Raw genomic sequence first — 21,069 nt, 5'->3', positions numbered from 1 at the left:
AAATGTTTACATTACATCTTTTAGTCATTTATTATTATGAAATGTTTTTTTTTAATATGAATGAGGTTTCATTTGAATCTACAGTATGTTTTGTACTTACAATATAAACACTAAAAAATAGAACTATTATATATATATAGGTATAGAGATTTGAATATTATTTTTATTTGTGGACTTAATTACCTGAACCTAAAAAATACTTTGTTATGAGTTATTACCTATGGTATAGGTTTAAATAATTTCCATTTATAGTAGCCTATGGTTTCTTTCTGCAAATTTAGTCTATGGTTTCTTCATTTTGCATAATATTTTGAACGATCACCACCTCTCTAAATTCAATTATAGACAGTGCCAACTCTGTATTTGTATTTTGAATTATTATTCATGCTAATTTCAATTAATTTTAACAGTTTCTACGTGTGCGTACGTTAAAATTACTAGTAATATTATATCCACAGATAATTTGAACAGTACCCAACCTGCAGACCATTGATAGACAACATTCTTATAGAAAATACATAGTGCCAACTACTAAAACAAAAAACGTGATTTTGACATGATTCGAAAAAGTGTAGACATCTAGAATATGATAAAAACGTTCAACACGTCATGCAGGTGTCGATGCACTGCGGTTCAACGTGATGTGACCTCATTGTTGTTCTGGTGATTTCGGCAGATTTTGCCAACTGACAACGTTCGTTTAAAGGCACAAAATGTGCCACAGAATGGGACCACCATTCTGATAACATTTTAAACACCAAGAAAAACGACATTACACACTTTTTCCCCGTAGGGGCAGCTTAATGTGATGTCACGTGATAGTAGGCGACATGCACCTCAATTTGATCACAACTTAAGAATCTCAAAAATGACCTCCACCACCGCTTTCTTTAATATATTTGTTATCTATGATGAGATTAATAATGAATTTAAATAAATGCTTTTAACTTTTTTCAGATTCAAGTTGAAATAAAAATATTGTTAGACTTATTTATTGAAAACAAAATAATAGTCATTACGTTGTGTTGTGTTTTTTTAAGATGTAAAATAATTATTCTGGTAAAAGCTACCAAACCCTCATTTATTTAATTAACTATTTCTTTTATTCAACGAATAATTCACAAGATTTTTAGAATGTAGGTACCATTCTAATTATAGAACAATCATAATTTTGAAAACACTCATGAGAAAATATAACCAATAGAAAAAATCTTTTAAAAAAAAAGTAACACAATCGGCAATAAATAGTTAATTAAAATTATTAATAAGTTTAAGTAAGTTACAACAGAGAATATTTGAGTGATCCGTGACGTCGGTTACTAATTAAAGTAATAAATGTTTTAATTTAGAATACAAAAACGCGATAAAAAGACCAATAGTTGAAATTTGTCGCAATTAAGCATGGCAGTCGTAGCATAGTGGTAATACGCAGGGCGCGATAACCAAGAGACGCAGGTTCGCTTCCTGCCGGGTGTTTTACTCTTTTTCAAAAAAAAAATATTATATTTTTTCGTGGGTGTTTTCAAAATTATGTATTTTCCTCATTTATTTGTTGTGATATATCCAAATACCATTTCGCGTCTAATAACGTGCATTATTTTAAATTCTTTAAACCTTTTTTGAAACAAAAGAAAATATCTCTGCGAGATGAACTTTACTGTCAAAATAAATATTTTTTTAAAAAAGTATTCTTAATTCCTGTTTCATATTCCTCATACGGACTTCATCCGTTTCATTAATGGAAGCATAATATTATTTTTACATTTCCCATTTGGTTTTTCAAATCGCGACCAAAACCACTAAACAATTTGCCCGTGGCGGCAAACATCTCATTTCGACAGTATGTTTTCACATACGTGGTTTCGCCCATCTTGTTTTTTCACGTGTGTTCTCGTGCGCGATGGGTCAATATTATCGACAAGGAACTGAGAATAAATAAAATAAAATCAAACGATTAAGTCAGCTGCTGGAAAAATATATTTTCAATTCTCAAAATGCCACAAAACAATAAAATTCTGTTGACTGACATTTGCATATCAGACGTAAGCTGGTATAAACATGTTGTTAATTCTATTTCACATTACATTTTCGACAAATTATATTATAATACAATTATATTATAGACAAATTATAAATTATAGTATCCAATGGTCATTAAAAACATTACTATTTTATGTTATCATTAATATGTCCATACATTTAAAGCTCAAAGTGTTCAACCAGTGTGTGCTTCACGTAATCACATATGCGTGTGAAACATGGACCCTAAGTAAAATAGAGATCCAGAAACTTAGAATAGCATAACGTGGTATGGAGAGGTGCATGCTGGGCATAACGCGAAAGGACAAAAAGAGGAATGAATGGATAAGGAAGCAGACAAGGGTTTGCGATGTGATAGAGTTCATTAAAAGCCTCAAATGCAGATGGGCTGGACACATAGCTCGAAGAAGAGACAATCGTTGGACAAATTTAGTCATCCAGTGGTATCCAAGAGGTACAAAACGTCCGCAAGGTAGACCTAGAGGCCGCTGGATCGATGGAATGATAAAATTCTGCGGAAGTACGTGGCAACGCAACGCACAGGACCGAGAGAAGTGGAAGCAACTTGAAGAGGCCTTCATCCAGCAGTGGATAGATTCAGGCTGATGATGATGATGACGTATGATCAAAAATCAGGGTAAATTTCAAAACCTGCTATAATGGTTGGGTGTGCTTTTCAAATACCCCTAAAAACAGCTTGAAGAGGCCTTCATTCAGCAGTGGATGGATTCAGGCTGATGATGATAATATTTTTGATGATGTTAACACTGACTATTGTATTAACTAATTAAAGATAGAGCTAACATGTATGAAATTCAATAAAAAAAAGAACCATTGGTCCACTGATTAAGTTGGCTACACATGACTGGATTGCAAGTTCATTTGCTAAGAAATTCACACTACTCTATTAAATTTATTTGGTAATTTACAGGGCGCATAAGAAGACAACAATGAGTAGATACACAGCCGATAATAATATACTACACTTCGGCATTATTTAGTTGAACAATCATGTAAAATTCGATCGAAAAAAAAGCGATCTTAATATTTGTGGAGTTTACCAACTTAAAGATACTTCATGCGCGTCATAACAGAAATAACGTATAAGACTCTTTCTATGTATGGTACATATTATATATGTAATGATGTTAACACTGTTCTAGTGTCAACGATTTAATTATATATAAATTAAAATATACATTGAGTTAGACTAGCGCAAACCATGAGATTATGACCAGATTTAGCCGGCTCGCACATAAAAACTCGTCTCGTCTGCAACGTGTCGAATACGTTGATTTGACGTCTCGTTATACACAAAACACACGTTGTTAAATACAGCTCCGCACATTGGTCGAATGCCACTTTTTAGTTTGAAAAAAACATCTAATGCTGCTAGCAACAAATCGCATGCATCTTGGGCTGCGACTCGAAGACGCCAGAACGCATATGCACACCTATGAATTTGTCATTCCCATACTGGCTCGCCAGTCGCCGCATCCAAATATTGTATATTATACGTTACGCGCGACTGTCACTAGGTATATTTGCGCGGTCCTCATATGCAACATCGGAACGACGTTCCTAGAAGGTTTGATTTATGTCTGTGCAGCAGACGAGGCGAGTTTAGATGTGAGAGCTGGCTTAAGATGGTAAGAAACACTTTTGAAGAAATCAAACACCTCTTCTGCATCGTCTAGATCAGTGGTTCTTAACCTGGGTTCGGTGAGTCAGTCTCAGGGGTTCGGCGGAGGTCAAGACACACACCCGACTCATATGATTCGTGATGACACGCCCCGCTAGGCCATCATTGGCTGCAGGTGATCACGCAACATCGCTTGGCCTATCTGTTCACGGTTAGTGTTGAGACAACAGATGTCAATGATGAATACCTCGATGAAATCATTGAAATTCAACAGAGTCAGGTTCAACAGCAACTCTTCAGAACAACAACGCTCTCAACGTTTTGGTGTCAACAGATGGTAACGTACCCTGTTATTGCTAAGAAAGCTCTGGAGATTTTCATACCGTTTGTTACAACATATCTTTGCGAGCGATCCTTTTTGAGGATGCTGGACATAAAAACGAAGAAAAGGAACAGACTTTGTTGCGAAAATGACATGAGAGTGGCACTTGCCAAGGTTAAGCCGCGCGTTTCTGAACGGGTCTCTGAAAGGCAACAGCAGAAGTCACACTGATTTGCAGTAAATATTCATTATTATGTTTTTGTGTGAAAATCATAATGGTTTTGTTTTTTGAACACAGTGATGTTGATGCACGGTTCATTTTGTGCACCAGTAATATATATATATAGGTACCTACCTATGTTTTGATTTTGAAAAAAACCATATTTTATTTTTCCAATTAAGAAGGGTTCGGTGAATGCGCATATGAAACTGGTGGGGGTCAGTACATCCAACAAGGTTAAGAAACACTGGTCTAGATATAGCTCTGAATATTCAATGATGGACGAATAGGTAGGTACTACACAATGACATTATTTGTCATTGGTACTACATCATACCTGCACTGGTTTACGGACTTGAAGCCTGGACCGGACAGTGAAAAAGCTGAAGGCTTTCGAGATGTACCGGCGTACCATGAAGATATCCTAAGCTATTCACATTATCAATGAAGAGGTTTTAAGACGAGCCATAATACAAGATAATTTCTAGCTGCTATCAAACACATATAGTTGTAAGTCATGGCCCCCACGAGGGAGGGGGGGGCTGACAGGGTTCTAGCCTGGGGGCCCGGCGTGGGGGCGTGTCAAAGTGAACCGTGTCAACATACGTTTACTCTACTTTTGTGATTTTTAAATTGTATTTATATAATGAATGAATAAAAGTTTGGAATAAGGCATAGTTGTATTTTCTTTTGTAATCATCATTTTGATATTCTCAGCTGATTTTTGAACATATCTTCATTTTCTGTAGTTCATTCATTTAGCAGACATACGAAAGCTTCCAAATAGCTAAATCTGGATTGTAATGACATCATAATTTTAAAACAAAACAGTTTCTTTAACCGGGACATTTTCATTTAAAAATGTCCATTTACACGACGAAACCAATCAAAATCTATAATATTAAAACATATTGTGAATAAAGTAGATAATATTATATACTATCAAAATATTATTTTATAATTGCGCCGACTTAAGAAGGGATTGCTGACAGCTGTTGATGTATATAATACCTACGTTGACTGTTGACAGCTGTCAGACTTGAAATTTTGCCCTACACCACAATAATTATTCTCTTAAAAGCGATTTTGACCTTTGTCATTTAATTTGCAATTAATAGTAATGCTAAGCATCCCAATTCAATAATGGTTGACGCAACTTACTTAAAGCCGTTAATAATTAGATTCTATAAAATAAATACTTTCTGAACTAACGCGCAGAGTACTTACTCATTAGATCAATTATTCTACTAATTGTTTTAAATCCAAACAGGGTGTTCCGTCTGACGTCAGGGTATCTGCAATGTATCTTAGTTTCGAATTACCTTTAGATTAATGGGCTATAAGCGTACAATGATATATCTACTGTGTTAATACTAAATAAGAGTAATATATGTATATCAGTGGCGAAGCATGGAGGTAGGCTGTTAAAATCCGATATAAATAATGCACACTGAACTTTGTAAATCATACGTATACTTTATTTTCATTGAACTAAGACTACAATTTGCAGATAATGTTGGTTAGCTTTTAAAATACATGCCCATGATGACCGAGCGGCTTAAGCGTCGGCCTTTACCGTCGTTGGTCCCAGGCTCGAATCCTGAGTCTGAAAAATACGGATAATGTTTTTTAATAGGTGTTTGAGTCAGAGTATGGACCTAATAGGTTGAGCAAGTGGTTAACATCCATTTCTTGTAAAAACAAAAATCTTCACTCTGTGGAGGCCCATAAATGATCTTATTAAGATAGAATCTGATTAAAAGAAAAGAATGTTTTTAAAATTCAATTAAACCATGCGTAAAGGAAACCATAATGGATAATATTCAAAAAATATTTTATAGATATAATAATATTTTTTATGTATTATGGTTTGGATCAGACAGGGCTTAACTGACTTTTAAAAACCAACTAGCGCCATCTGTAATATTATGTATTGTTAATTTAACAAAAAAAACAAGCATGGCTGAAGAGATGTGCATTAGTTTTGTCGGATCGCCCATAGGATACCTAACCTATTATGGTTTGGTTTAGACAGGGTTTAATTGACTTTTAAAAACTAACCAACACCATCTGCAGTGTGTGTTCACCATGTGAACACCATGTGTTCAATGAAAACAATTGACGACAATGTGTTCAATGAAAACAATGAAACGAATGACTGACAAAATTTAGTGTGCACTATTTTATGTCTTATATTCTGCACTTGTTATACCTCCCCCCCTCATTTATCTACTAATATAATATTCGCGTCCCTTACGTAGAGGCCGTGCGCACATACTTAAATCGGATCTTGTACTTGATAGGACCGACTCTGCGGACATGTTTATTTGTGGACACAATTTTAATATCGTCTGTTGTGGGTTATGTATTTTGGATTCAGGGTGTGAATGCGTTAAATAGTCTACTCCAAGGGTTCTTAAAACCGCGTGCCCGCGGAGCCATTTTTGTGCGCCCCGGCAAAGTTCCAGCAATTTCCCATTATCAAACCGATGGCTACATTTTTTTTAAATCCGTTCATTAACAGACATAGACATTACTAAAATTGCTAATTCCACAGCGGAAATTCTTCAAGAATTGATAGATAGATTGAAAGATATTGACTTACTAATACCAATCTTGATAATTGTTTACGATTGGGATTATCATCTTACACTCCTGACTTTGAAAAGTTAGTTAGTGAAATGCAATTTCAAAGATCGCACGAAAAGCCTGTGTTATTTTGAATATATTTTTTTTTCACTCTTTATTGTATTTTATCTCTTTTTATTTTCTATATGCAACTGTATGGGTGTTTTATGCTTCTTTAGTAAATGCCCTTACAGGCGTTTAAATGTATAATCTACCGATATAATACAATGTGTATAGGTAAATCCATAGAGGTATTAAATTAAATAAATCATTTTACAGTGGCACCATAGGCGTTTCGCGTGTGTATTGGAATTGTCTGCTGCAATGCCTGATTCAATGCTAACAAACAATACCACTACAACTGCAAGTCGCTTTTTCCGTACCCATGGTGCCACTGTAGAATGATTTACCTATAACACATAATACTTAAATCTTGTTTTTTTATAAATCCGATGTACGCCCGCCACTATTATCCCAAATCTCAAATCCGCCCGCTACCGCAAAAAGGTTAAGAATCCCTGGTCTACCATATGATGATTGATATTGTACGTAGCTATAAACCAATCTTGTATAAAAGTCGTTAATAAACTTTAATCTTGTAGTCTGTAGTGGCACGAGTATAATAATATTATAGATGGGTTAGTTATCTACGTGAAACATGGTAGAGAATATTCAATTCACAACAGGTGCCAGTCTAACCACGCAACAGGTTGTCATGACTGCGTTCGAAAATTAAAAAAACGTTCCGACAACAAACCGCGCTTTTATGAGCAACCGTGAAATGGCGGCCATGAAAATTAACGCCAAAATGGCGGGAAACCGTCCTTTCGCGCGCTTTTTCTCTATCCATTTAATGAAATTACGAAAACCTTTGACGGCATCGCACCAGATGGTGACAGGATGTCTTCATTTACTTACAAAACCGTGTTTTTAATGTCAAAGAGATGCAGATGTGCTTCTATTTTTTTCTTTAGACGTAAAACATTTTTTTTTGAATTACCTACTATAATAATAAGATTTCCATAGAATAGCTACATAACGTTTAAAATGCTTGATTTCGTTAAATTATTCAAAAGAATTTCATTCCTTTTGCTATGGTTTAATTTATCATTGTAACTACAAAATAATCTAATCTAAATGAACAGGGATTATTAATGGAAATGGAAAATTTATATAAATAATGGCTTTTGGCAAGAAGAAAATTTATCAGCCAATTAATATTAAATTAATATTGTCTCTGGCTGTCTCTATCGTGACTTGCAATAGTTAACATCTCTTGGGGATGAATGCTTTCGTAGTTTGATACAGTTGACCAGTTTTAAATTATAATTAAGTAATTAATTAGCTTTAAAATTAAAAATAATCAATACTTATAAGTGCTGACACCCACGAACGATGGCCGCGCGGCTTAGGCGTTGGCCTATTGCGTCGTGGGTCCCAGGTTCGAATCCTAGGTCTGGCAAGTACACATATTATTTTTTCAATTTGTGTATGAGTCAAAGTATGGACCTTATAGGTTTGAGCAAGTGGCTGACATCCATTTATCGTAAAAACAAAATCTATCAATACAAACCTCCACTCTGTAGAGGCCCATATGATCGTATTAGAATCGGACATGGTCGAAAGAAGATATTAATATTATTAGTATTGTCTTTAGGAGTATTTCTAATTTTTAATGATACAAATGCTTACTTACGTAATAAATAAAAAATTAATACAAATTCTCTAGTCGTATTCCAGATAGTGATTTTTGAGATTTCCCTAAAAAAATCGCTGAAAAAAAATTCAGTTTGACGTAAGTGCTTACTTACTTGTATGCAAAATTATTAAAACACACACTTATTATTTTAGAATTTGTATGAAAGTTGATCTCTATTAGTCCTTTTTTGCCATCCTTGTCATACGTTTAGGCTCCATCTCCATATAAAAGGGTTTTCTTCAACGTCTTTCGTAAATACCATTACAGGACATTGACTATTAAAAATACGGTTTACCCAAAGATGTTGATAAAACCTTCTATAGAGATGGAGCCTAAATGTATGAAATGTAAGCAAAAAAAGGACCACTGGCCAAGCTGGCTCGAAAGAATCTCAGGCTTGAAGATCTCGACACCACTATACTCTTTGCAAGCGCTGGTTAGTATATCACTTATTCTGATCAAAGTTACGAAGCAAAATCAATTTTATTATATTATTATTAGGCGTGTATTTCAAAAAACCGATCTGAAGTCTACAAAAAATGATAAAATTCTAACAAAATATATTATATACATATATTAATAATATCGACAGAAGGTACTCGATGAAATTTGAATTTAAATCCTAATGGATATGAGTTTTCTACTATTCCATTTGAGTCGTTTTTTGCGACCCGGGTTTCGCCTTTCGACATCTTCAGCACCTAAAGGCAAACACACACTGACTACCAATACTATTAACTCTAACTTATATAAAAAATCATTACAATTAAGTAGGTAAAAACTTTATCACCTACCTATTAAGTCAAGGATCACAATAAAAAAATATAACAAACAAATTATGAATAGTTGAAGTGATTGTAAAAAACCCCTACCTTATCAATAAAAATACACTCGATAAGCGTATAATAAATCGTCATAACCTAATAATAGATCATTAGTAATTATAAACAATAAAAATACTACACTCAAGAGGTGTAAAATCGTCCATTCTGGGAACAATGGTAACGTATAGGAAATTAAGGCGAAACCCGGGTCGCAAAAAACGACTCAAGTGGAATAGCACAAAACTTAAATCCATTAGAATTTAAATTCAAATTCCATCAAGTACCTTCGGTCGATAGTACTAATATTAATATTATAATTGCTGGCCAATTTTTTTCGAATTTAACTTAAGTTTAATTAAATTTTTTGAAGTTTGTTCAAACATATCTTTAGTAGAATAATAATTGACGCAGCTTTCCCGAAAAAAAAACAATGATCAACCAGAGATAATGGATAGCTGGACGATTAAAAATTTTCAATGGCCTAAGCGATTCGCGCTAAATAATGTAAAATGATACCTCTCTGCAATTCGATATCACTTTTATTTATTCAGCAGAAGAGTATCAAAACAAATTTGCATTAGTATTAATGATGAATGGAAAGCGTGGCAGTTTATATTATATTTTTTATAATGCTCTTAATCTAAATAAATTGACGAAATAATATATTTTTAGCATCTTCATTCGTAGCCCAAAGTAGACAAAAACTATAATTACTATGGACTCTTAAATGTCATTCCGTCTATTATAGTTTCATTTTAAAACCGCTGCATGTACCCATGATAATAGGGGTTTGTGATTGCGTTAAATAGATATGATTCTGTTGTTGAATAATTTTCATGTCAGAATTTCACAAATGTCAAGTTCCTTTACCAGATTGTTTCAATATTATTATAGATACGCTCAAGATGTTAGCACTCTACGCTACTATGTATTCTGATAGAGACACTGCAAACACACATATACTTACAATATTATATACGCATATTATAATATATTTTTAATTAACTAATTTTTTAGTCAACGAATAATTCGCAAGAATGTTGAATGTTTAGAATGTTACATTCATAAATCTTGTGAAATATTCGTTGAATAAAAAAATAGTTCATTAAAAAATATTAGCAAGTTCAAGTAAGTTACAACAAAAAATCTTGGAGTGATCCGTGACGTCGGTTAGTAATTAAAGTAATACCTACTTTGATTTAAAATACAAAAGTCGATCGCCAATAGTAACTCATTTTGGAAAGCACTTCAGTGAATTATATTAAAAGCCATTAGTTAAATTTTGTCGCAATAAGTATGGGTCCTTTAGCATAGTGGCCTATGTGCGCGGGCGCGATACCCGAGAGATGCAGGTTCGACTCCTGTTTACTTTCTTACTTTTTTCAAAAAAGATTTTTTCTATTGGTTGTAATATATTTTCTCAGAAGTGTTTTCAAAATTATGTTTGTTCAATAATTAGAATGTTAAATTCTTAAATCTTGTGGATTATTCGCTGAATAAAAAAATGAGAAATATGGAAATTCTTGGTCGCTCAAAGGATAGGCACCAAAATTAAAAAGTGGTCACGATCCTCAGCCATGAATATACGACCAAGAAGAAGAACAAAACACTTTATATTTCAATACATTTTTCATCTTCAACCGGCATTTAAATATTTAAACTATGTCTCTTTGGTATACTTAAGTGGTTATTCATAAATTTAGAAATAGGTATGAATGAAAGATTTGAAAACTTGTCAAAATACCGCCAAAAGAACAATGTTTCGAATAATATTTATTATTTTGGACACAGTTGTTTTAAGCCTGGAGGAATCTGTCCTGTTTTCCGTTTCCGGAATTCATGAATAGTGAGTGGTCCTAGCTTTGGGTACAAATTCGTTCAATACCAACGTCAAGCATTGTTTTTTTTTCTCCATTTGATATTGACACGAGTACACACTGTTGAAACATAATTTCTGAGTTCGAAAATTGTAAGTTTTGCTGCTGAATATGAGAATCTAGAGAAAGATATGCAATCTTCACATGGCAAGTGGGCTGCTATAACTAATTTATAACACAGAATTTAACGAATGAATTCCCCGGATCCAAAGATAGTAAATATTAATCCCTGAATCCCAGAGTTACAACCAGGGTCTACTGGGTGTGGTATAACAGGTTATGGATCTCGAGTGTGAAATAATATCGGATAAACTCAAACATGTGTTACAGAATATATTATTTTCAATAGTTACGTCTGTATGATAATAATATGTATTAAAGTTTGTCACGAAAATGGTCACCTTACTATTAAAACCTCGTAAGTCTGTTTGAGAAGAATCTTGAGGGAAGGAAAAAAACGTAATAAAAATAATATTTTAAACATCTCTCTAATCGATGAATCTGCTAACACTGGTTGTGAAATACGAGGTTTTAATGTCATGTTTAAAACCACGAGACTTGGAGAGCATACAAGTCTAGAGAACCGAGGTTTTTGATATGTTTTAAAATATTTTTTTATTTAAATTTTGTCGAACAAACTTCATTTTTCCATAATATCGGACTGACGAGGTCTTAATAGTAAGGTGACGAAATGTAACGTGCATTCAATATTAAAGGCAGTCTGCATAGTTTGTTATACTTGGATTTTATGGCCTGACCGTCATAGAGTACCCTACTTCAAAACTTTAGTCCATGGCGATGGATTTTACATTTATATTTATTATTCTGTTCTGTTGTTACAACCATAATGCCAATAAGTATGCTATCTATAATCTAATCAAGAATCTCTATATTTACTTAGTGTAGCTACTTCGTTATAATTTTTTAACACTTTATCAGATACCTCGTATAAATATTACTTTGTTTTACGACAAGTGTTTCAAGGTAACGTAGTGGACTTTATAATGCGAGTATCGAAATTTACGTTTGACTTTTGTAATGTTATAATAATTATTGTGATGGTGTAGAAATCGTGCTATAAAATGGGAAAATTATATTTAATAATAGTTATAAAAATAATTAAGTAGAGGAAATAGGAAAATTGTACTGACAGTAATCAAAAATTCTTTTCCCACATCATCATCATCATCATCAACATCGCCACTCCTAGATGAAGGCATCTCCAAGCTGATTCCACATCTCTCGGTCTTGTGCGTTGTGTTGCCATGCACTTCCACAGAACTTAACCACTTCACCGATCCAGCGGCATCTAGGTCTATTTTTCGGACAATTTGTACCTCTTGGGTACCACTAGATGACTAGATTTGTCCCTTCCTTGAGTTATGTGTCCAGCCCATTTCCATTTGATATTTTTAGCAAACTCTATTTCATCGCAAACCCTTGTCTGTTATATTATCCGATCATTCCGCTTTTTGTGCTTTCGCGTTATGCCCAGCATACACCTCTCTATACCACGCTGTGCTACTCTAGATCTCTCTCTTACTTAGGGTCCATGTTTCACACGCATGTGTGATTACGAGAAGCACATACTGGTTGAACACTTTGCGCTTTGGGTACAGTAGGAGGTCATTTTTGAAAAAAATATTCAGGCGGCCCACATATCTACTATTCTGCCAATACATAAGCAAAAAGGCAGCTATTTGCCAAAGTCACATTTTGAGGTAACGATACATTACGTTTTTTTTTTAACTTTTCTTAATACATTTTTAAATACTATGGATGAATCATTTGATTTATGTATAAGCAAAAACTAGTCTCCATTTCAATCGATGCTGTGTTTTTGCTAATGAGTCTCTTTATACTGTATTCTTATTTATAATAACTACCATTTTCGTGAAAAAACGAAAAATAATAAGTATGTCGATTTTTACACTGAAATAAATTTTATACTGCTTTTGAATTTATGTCAAATGGTTCAGAATTTTACGTAGAACATTATCTGTACAGTAACTCAGTTTGTGATTGTTTCGAAAAGCTGCCGTTTCCCTTATGAGTGGCTTTAATTCATTTAATTTAATTCAATTAAACCCTGCCTAAATCAAACCATAATAGTTTAGGTATGTTATGGGCGATGAGTTTTCGTTGAATTAAGAATATATATTATTACAAAATAAATAGTGTTAGTTTTTTTTTAAATTCATTAAGCCCTGACTTCGCCAAACCATATTCGATAAAAAATATTCTTCTATCTATAAAATCTAAAATTTTATAGATAAATTATTATTTTTTTATTATTATCTACTATGGATTGGATTAAGCAGGGGCTAATTAAATTTTAAAAACTAACAAACACTATCTACACATTATAGTCTTAGTTCAATGAAAACTGACTGACAAAGTTTAGTGTGCACTATTTATATCGGATCTTAACAGCCTACCTACACCCTTCGCCACTGTTATACATTAATTATAACATTAGAAAAAAACACGTATCGTAAACAAAACAAAAAATACGTGATACCTACTTACAAAAATAATATAAATTTTATAAAATATATTACTTTCTAGATTTTATATAATTTCTTTTTGCATGATTTACAAGATTTAAATATTGTGTGTAGCGGGTAAAAAAACATTTTTTTCCTTTTCAAAAAACAGTTTTCTTGTTTGCAAGTTACCCAATAATAACATAAACGTTGGCTCCGCGAATTTTCTTTCCTGAATTCTATCGGGGAAAAGAAATGAGCAATTTTTACAGCAAGTCTCTTTGCCATTTCGTCAATCTTCAATTTTCTTTTCGAATATTATTTACGATAAGTTTTCCGTGAAAACCCGTAGCGTAACTAAACATTTGCGATTAATACCTTTTATACTAATAATAAAATAATTACAAGATAAAAATAAATTTTTATATAGGTACAACGTTTTTTAAATTTTCTGTTGAATCATATAAACTTGACTTGACTAGCTTAAATGATCAAAAAAAAATTGTACTTGATAGAAATAAAACTGAGATGTCATTTTGACACGTCATATTGATTTCCATAGTAACGCACGTATATATTAATTATTTAGTAGCTAGGACCCCAGACCCCAGCAACCAATAATGGTGTCGAAATAACTTTTCATACAAAACAGAATTAACTGAAAATGAATTCAATTCTACTTGAAGATGGCTAAAAGTATTAAAAAAATGCATTGGCATCGTGTTCTGATATATTCTAAAAGTTTCAAATGTCTAGCTAGTCGGGAAGTTAGTTAAAAATCGATTGCAAGATTTGTACCGGACAAAGAACCACCGGACAAATAAGAATACGACCTAAGAAAAACTTTGTGTCATATCTATAATATCGAAATACGGTCGAACTTGGTTATTACGATCACGGAAATAGCGAGATTTCGGATGATTACATCGAAGAAACATTCGTTGGAATTTTAGTTTATGATTTCTCCATACATTTATTCACTTTCATAACGAGCTACTTCTCGGGTATACCGAGCAAAACTGTCAATGTGTCGATCGTTTAAACACAACATTTTCGACCTTAAGCAATAAAATCCGAATGGGCAGGATGCCGCCGCGATCGGATTACGTTTATGACACTAGTTAAGTGTCTAAGTACCTAATTGGTGTTTTCGCCTACAACATTGAAAAAGTATCAACGCATATGATTGAACTTGCATGTAAAAAATCCAAGCTTTGTGACGTCAGTAGATACCTACCAGCGCCGGCGGCTCAGCACTTCATTACAATAAACAACTTCTTTTGTAGTTTATGAATGCCATGCTTGTTTCGGGGATTTTTACGGTGGTTTTCAGATTTTTTATGTTCTATGCTTAAATAGAACGTGGCGCGAAAAATGTTATATAACAATATAACGAGTAGGTACCTAATGCGTATAATGAGAAAATTCAGTCGGTCCCATCTTCGTCGAAATACCCAAGTTCGATTGTATTTTCCTTCTGATTAGCGTTTTGACTAAGGCCTGAACAAAAATGAACCATAAGTGCGAGTGAGTAAGCCTTCGGCACACTTATAACTCCACACTATAGAGTAAGATAGAATTTCTACGGCTAAATTAAATATTGTTTGTAAACGTCGCGGGAAAAAAAGGATTTGACTGAATGATAACATTCATTAATAAACTGCAAGCACGTGTTGCTGAAATTTATTGTTATTGTGTTAAATAAAAAGTTATTGGTAATTATTTTTAGTTATTTTAGTAGAACATAATATGGTTAACTATGTTGTTTGGTAGCCGTACTGAGAAACAACTCGATGGTATAACGTTTCATAGTTAAGTTGATGATAATAAAATCGAGGTTCTACTGTGCGTTATACGCAAGAAATACGGCTTCATTTTGCCGAAAAATAGGCCCTCTCTATATATCATTACTCGGAGGTTTTCACTATTTCCATGATACCTACATAAGTAAAAAAGTCTGTTTGTTCCATTATAAATTAAATACTACTGGATCAATATTGATACATTGATACTCCACGATGGCCGCGTGGATCCCAGGTTCGAATCCTGGCTATGGTAAGTACACAATATATTGTTTTTCAGTTTGTGTATGAGTCAGAGTATGGACCTAATAGGTTGAGCAAGTGGCATTTCCATTTCTCGTAAAAACAAAATCTGTTAATACAAACCTCTACTCTGTGGACATGGTCAAAAGAAAAAAGAATATAATGTCGTCAGTGCCGGGTTAGTATCCCGGGTCTTACAAATTGACATGTTGTTTTTCAATGCGTGTATCTACCCAAAGTAGTGACTTAATAGGTTGAGCAAGTGCCTACAATCCATTCAAAATCTATTAATACATCCTACACTCTGTGGAAAATTAATAATGATACCAGTTTATTAAATTTTCATCTCTATATCTCCAAAGGTTGTGATAAAACTTTTTGTTGTAATAACACACTTGCAACAATTTACCATGAGTAGGTAAAGTGGACAGCTGGTTTTTAAGACGCATATCATAGAACCAATGGCGTTTGCTTTTGCCCGCAAGGGTGAGACACCGTAGAGACCTCTACAGACCGGCGTAGAGGTCTCTACGGTGAGAGAAAATAACAATTAATGATAATGATTGTCGCCGTGTGTTCTTTCTTCTTCTTTCATCGACATTCCTGGTTCTTTGCAGAGACTATTCTCAATATATAATGTATTAAAGTGTTCTTTATGGTGTACGAATGCAAATGTTGCTGTACGTATGTAGAAAAGGGATTTATTTAACTGAGAACAAAAAAAGGTTGGCAGTGTTCTACATCAGTTGTGATTACCATAGACATTAGATTGGATATTGGATTTTAATGAAAGCACCGGAAGTCATTAAATTTTTAAACTTAACCTACCGTTCTTATTAATATTGACTATGTATATTTTATCCTACAAAATCTACAAAGTATCTAGGCTAAGCTTACAAATATATCCCAAATTCATTTTTGACCTTCACATAGCGCTCCCAACAAGTGGCGAAGGGTAAAGATAGGTTATTAAGATCTAATATAAATATTGCATACTAAACTTTGTCAATTATAAGCGTTGGACTACAAAGCCGTGGGTCCCGGGTTCGAATCCTGGGTCTGGCAAGTACAAAAAAAAATGTTTTTCAATTTGTGTGTGTCAGGGTATGGACCTAATAGGTTGAGCAAGTGGCTGACATCCATTTCTCGTGAAAAACAAAATCTGTCAATACAAACCTCCACTCTGTGGAGGCCCATATGATCCTATCAGGATCGGACATGGTCGAAAAAAAAAAAAAAAAAATACCTACTACAATTCACAGATTATGTTAGTTAGTTTTTAAAATTCAACTATAGCCATAATATAATATAACAGTCAAAAAATACTCGTATATCTATAAAATACATATAATTATGACATCATACATAATTTTAGATATTTATAGATAGAATAATATTTTTATAAGCAGGGCTTAATGAATTTAAAAAAAACTGACCAACAACATATTGTGTAATATGTATTCTTAATTCAACAAAAACAAATAAAAGTATGAATGAAAAAGTGTGCACAATTTTGTCGGATCGCCCAAAGCATACAGAAACTATTATGGTTTGGCTTAGGCAGGGTTTAATTGATTTTTTTTAATTAACCAACTCTCTCTATAAAATTGTAGTTTTAGTTCAATAAAAATAGAACGCTGATGAGTGGGTATTAAAAAGGCGGGGGTGGCTTACTTTTTTCAAAAATATTTTTTTCTATTGGTTATAATATATTTTCTCAGAAAGTGGTTTTCAAAAATTATGTATGTTCAATAATCAGAATGGTACACTCTTAAATCTTGTGAATTATTCGTTGGATAAAAGAAATAGTTAATTAAAAACAAATACGTATGACTGACAAAGCTTAATGTGCACTATTTATGTCAAATCTTCACAGCCTACCTCCACCCTTCGCCACTGCTCCTAACACTTAGGGAGTGAGTTTTTCTGTGAGTTAAATGGAAACAAATTGTGTGTATCTTACTTCTGTTGATAATGATGTGACAACTGAAATAGTTATCGACTAATAAACGGACCTGCAGAATTTAATATAAATTATATTAAGTATCATTTAACAAAAGAAGAGATGTTCTTAACTGGAAGAAACAGTTTAATTTGATAAATGTCTTTTTTCTACCATTTTATTGTAATTTCTAAACCTTCTATTTTTTTTATTTAAGTATCTATTTAAAGTTAACTGAAATGATATAAATGCACACACTCGTCTGTCCACTGCCTAAATAAATAGGCTTAACTGCAAAGCTTAGGAGACAATAAATGACGTATTGTATCAATCGTTTTCCAATTCAAGTCACCAGAATTTTATTTTTTATTTAAAGATTCCAGATTTTATTGCCGATAATCCCACAACAGCCGCGCGGCTTAAGCATCTGCCTATATCGTCATGGGTCCCAGGTTCGAAACCTGGGTCTGGCAAGTGCACATATTGTTTATAAAGTTGTGTATGAGTCAGAGTGTGGATCTAATAGGTTGAGCAACTGGTTGACATCCATTTCTCGTAAAAAACAAAATCTGTTAATACAAACCTTCACTATGTGGAGGCCCATATTACCTTATTAGGATCGGACATGGTCGAAAAGAAAGAAGAATCAAGGGAAATTATATTTTTACAACGTTTTTATTAGCTCGTATTCTTGTTTGTCCGGTGGTTATTTGTCCAGTAAAAATCTTGCAATCGATTTTTAACTAACTTCCCGACTAGCTAGACATTTGAAACTTTTAGAATATATCAGAACACGATGCCAATGCATTCTTTTAATACTCTTAGCCATCTCTAAGCAGAATTGAATTCATTTTCAGTTAATTCTGTTTTGTATGAAAATTTATTTCGGAAGAAATCCGTAATCCATTCCACTATTATTGCTTGCTAGAGGTCTGGGGTCCTAGCAACTAAATTATTAATATATACGTGCGTTACTATGGAAATCAAAATGACATTTCAGTATTATTCATATCAAGTACAAATTTTTTTGATCGTTTAAGCTAGTCAAGTCAAGTTTATATGATTCAACAGAAAATTTAAAAACGTTGTATATAAAAAGTTCTTTTTATCTTGTAATTATTTATTATTAAATACTGAATAATATAAACAAGATGTAAGAATGTTTGACTTGAAAGAAAAACAATCCTGAATGTGAATTATTACAGTTGTTGAAACAAACAAATACGTTTTACACCTTTTTTCAATAAAAATTCTAATTAACTTTCCTTTTGATTAATAACGTGTTTTATTTTATTAAAATCATCTAAAAAAGCAAATAACCCGTTTAGTAACTAAAACTCAACCATTATTGATGCTTCGCACGTACGTTTTACCACATTTTCGAAGCTATGATAATACCTAAGTGCTTTGGATTTTACTATTGGCGCGAATGAAATAATAGCATTTCACTGTAGAATTTAACATAATTTATATTATTCTGTATTGTAAAATGGACCAAATAAATTCTAACTCAATTAATAGTTAAATTATGTTAATTGTCAATTATTCTTGATAAAAAGACAACGTATTATTTAATTTAAAACACAATATGCAGTACTCATTCCACGTTTATATAATTATAATCGTGATCGGTTTCACCCATTTTAATGGGATATTTTTACATTCAAACTACCAAATTTAAAGGCAAGTGAATTATCGAATACATGAATATTCATTTAATTCCTGCTTCCGACCATGTCCAATCCTAATAAGATTATATGGGCCTCCACAGAGTAGAGGTTTGTATTAACAGATTTTGTTTTTACGATAAATGGATGTCAGCCACTTGCTCAACCTATTATGTCCATACTTTGACTCATAAACGAATTAAAAAAAAAATATGTGTACTTGTCAGACAAAGGATTCGAATCTGGAACTCACGACGCTATAGGCCGATGCTGAATTTGCGCGGCCATCGTGGGTGTAAATTAAATAATTGTTACATAAATACTGTACAATAAAATGTGTTGAAATAAATATCTGCAAGATTATATATAATGAAACTGGTACTAAATAATGTGGAATATTCCCTACATATTGTTTTATTTAAACAAAGTAATGTAAGCATTGTCGTAATAGATTTTATCTGTTAGTTTGTTTATCAGTAAAGTTGTCATAATCCCGATATACGCTGGATTTATTTAATATTTTAATATAAATAAACAATATGCAATTAATAACATAGTAATTATAATTGGAAACTTACGATATATTAATTATTTTAATGTGGGGGGTTATATATTAAAATATAATAAAGTTACTTACAAAGTTTCTGCAGTTTTCGATCAGTTCTGAGTGGTTCCCGTAGTTCAACTTCACAGTTTCTGTTCTGAGAGCCAAGTGCAATGTATCTAGAATCTAACAGAGTCTAGTTCTAGAATGCAGGCTGAAATGAATATAATGTAGAGCTCCGAGTTGGGAATGGGTGATGTGTCACTCGGAAAGTTCGCGAAAGGACTTGACGAAATCCGCGTTCACTTTTCTTTATATAGTACCTTCGCCGCCTGTATCGGGATCGGTTAATTTGTGTAGGTGTACACGTACCTGTAACTTAGAAGGGGAGGGGTAAGGTTTGCCTGAATTTTTTATAATGCGCTATGGATATAGCGGATAGCTTACTGGATTAGTTTTATTTAACTGACGATCTGTGGTTCGATTATATTATATAAGTAAATTATATAAGTAAATAATAAAAATAATTACAAGATAAAAAGAATTTTATATACAACTTTTTTAAATTTTCTGTTTAATTATTATGCTCAATATGCTCAAACTTGTACTTGATATGAAGTAAATAAAAAACAAACAAACAAACAAATATAGAATACTGAAATGTCATTTTGATTTCCATAGTAACTCACGTATATATTAATAATTTAGTTGCTAGGACCACCCACTTAGCAACCAAAAATAGTGAATTGGATTACGGATTTTTTCCGAAATAACTTTCCATACAAAACAATTAACTGAAAATGAATTCAATTCTGTTTAAAGATAGCTAAAAATATTAAAACAATGCATTGGCATCGTGTTCTGATGTATTTTAAAAGTTTCAAATGTCTAGCTAGTCGGGAAGTTAGTTAAACATCGATTGCAATATTTGTACATATAATATACAATATTTGATAAACAACCACCGGACAAACAAGAATACGAGCTAATAAAAACGTTGTAATAATTCTCTCTTTTAGAATAATGGTGTCTATACGAAACAGGTTAACCTTTTAATTAAATTTATTTATTTTAACATACAATGACAGTGGCGAAAACGACTTGTTGCGCAGATGTAGACGATTATAAAAACC

At 32.9% G+C, this 21,069-nt stretch overlaps 1 protein-coding gene across 2 annotated transcripts in view; it reads right to left on the bottom strand.

The window, feature by feature from the left end:
• Positions 1-20,207, bottom strand: part of LOC147074757 (uncharacterized) — a 41,802-nt gene extending 21,595 nt beyond the window's left edge. For both annotated transcript variants that reach the window (XM_085943168.1, XM_085943169.1), the window contains exon 1: positions 20,030-20,207. The gene's annotated coding sequence lies outside the window, so the exon portion shown is untranslated. The remainder of the gene's footprint in view (positions 1-20,029) is intronic.
• Positions 20,208-21,069: the final 862 nt, after the last annotated feature.

The sequence above is a fragment of the Rhyacophila brunnea genome, unplaced genomic scaffold, assembly GCF_057557595.1.
Source record: "Rhyacophila brunnea isolate RB1 unplaced genomic scaffold, BYU_Rbru_1.0 scaffold_15, whole genome shotgun sequence".
Classification (NCBI taxonomy): Eukaryota; Metazoa; Arthropoda; class Insecta; order Trichoptera; family Rhyacophilidae; genus Rhyacophila; species Rhyacophila brunnea.
This window is presented reverse-complemented; position numbering and strand designations above follow the sequence as displayed.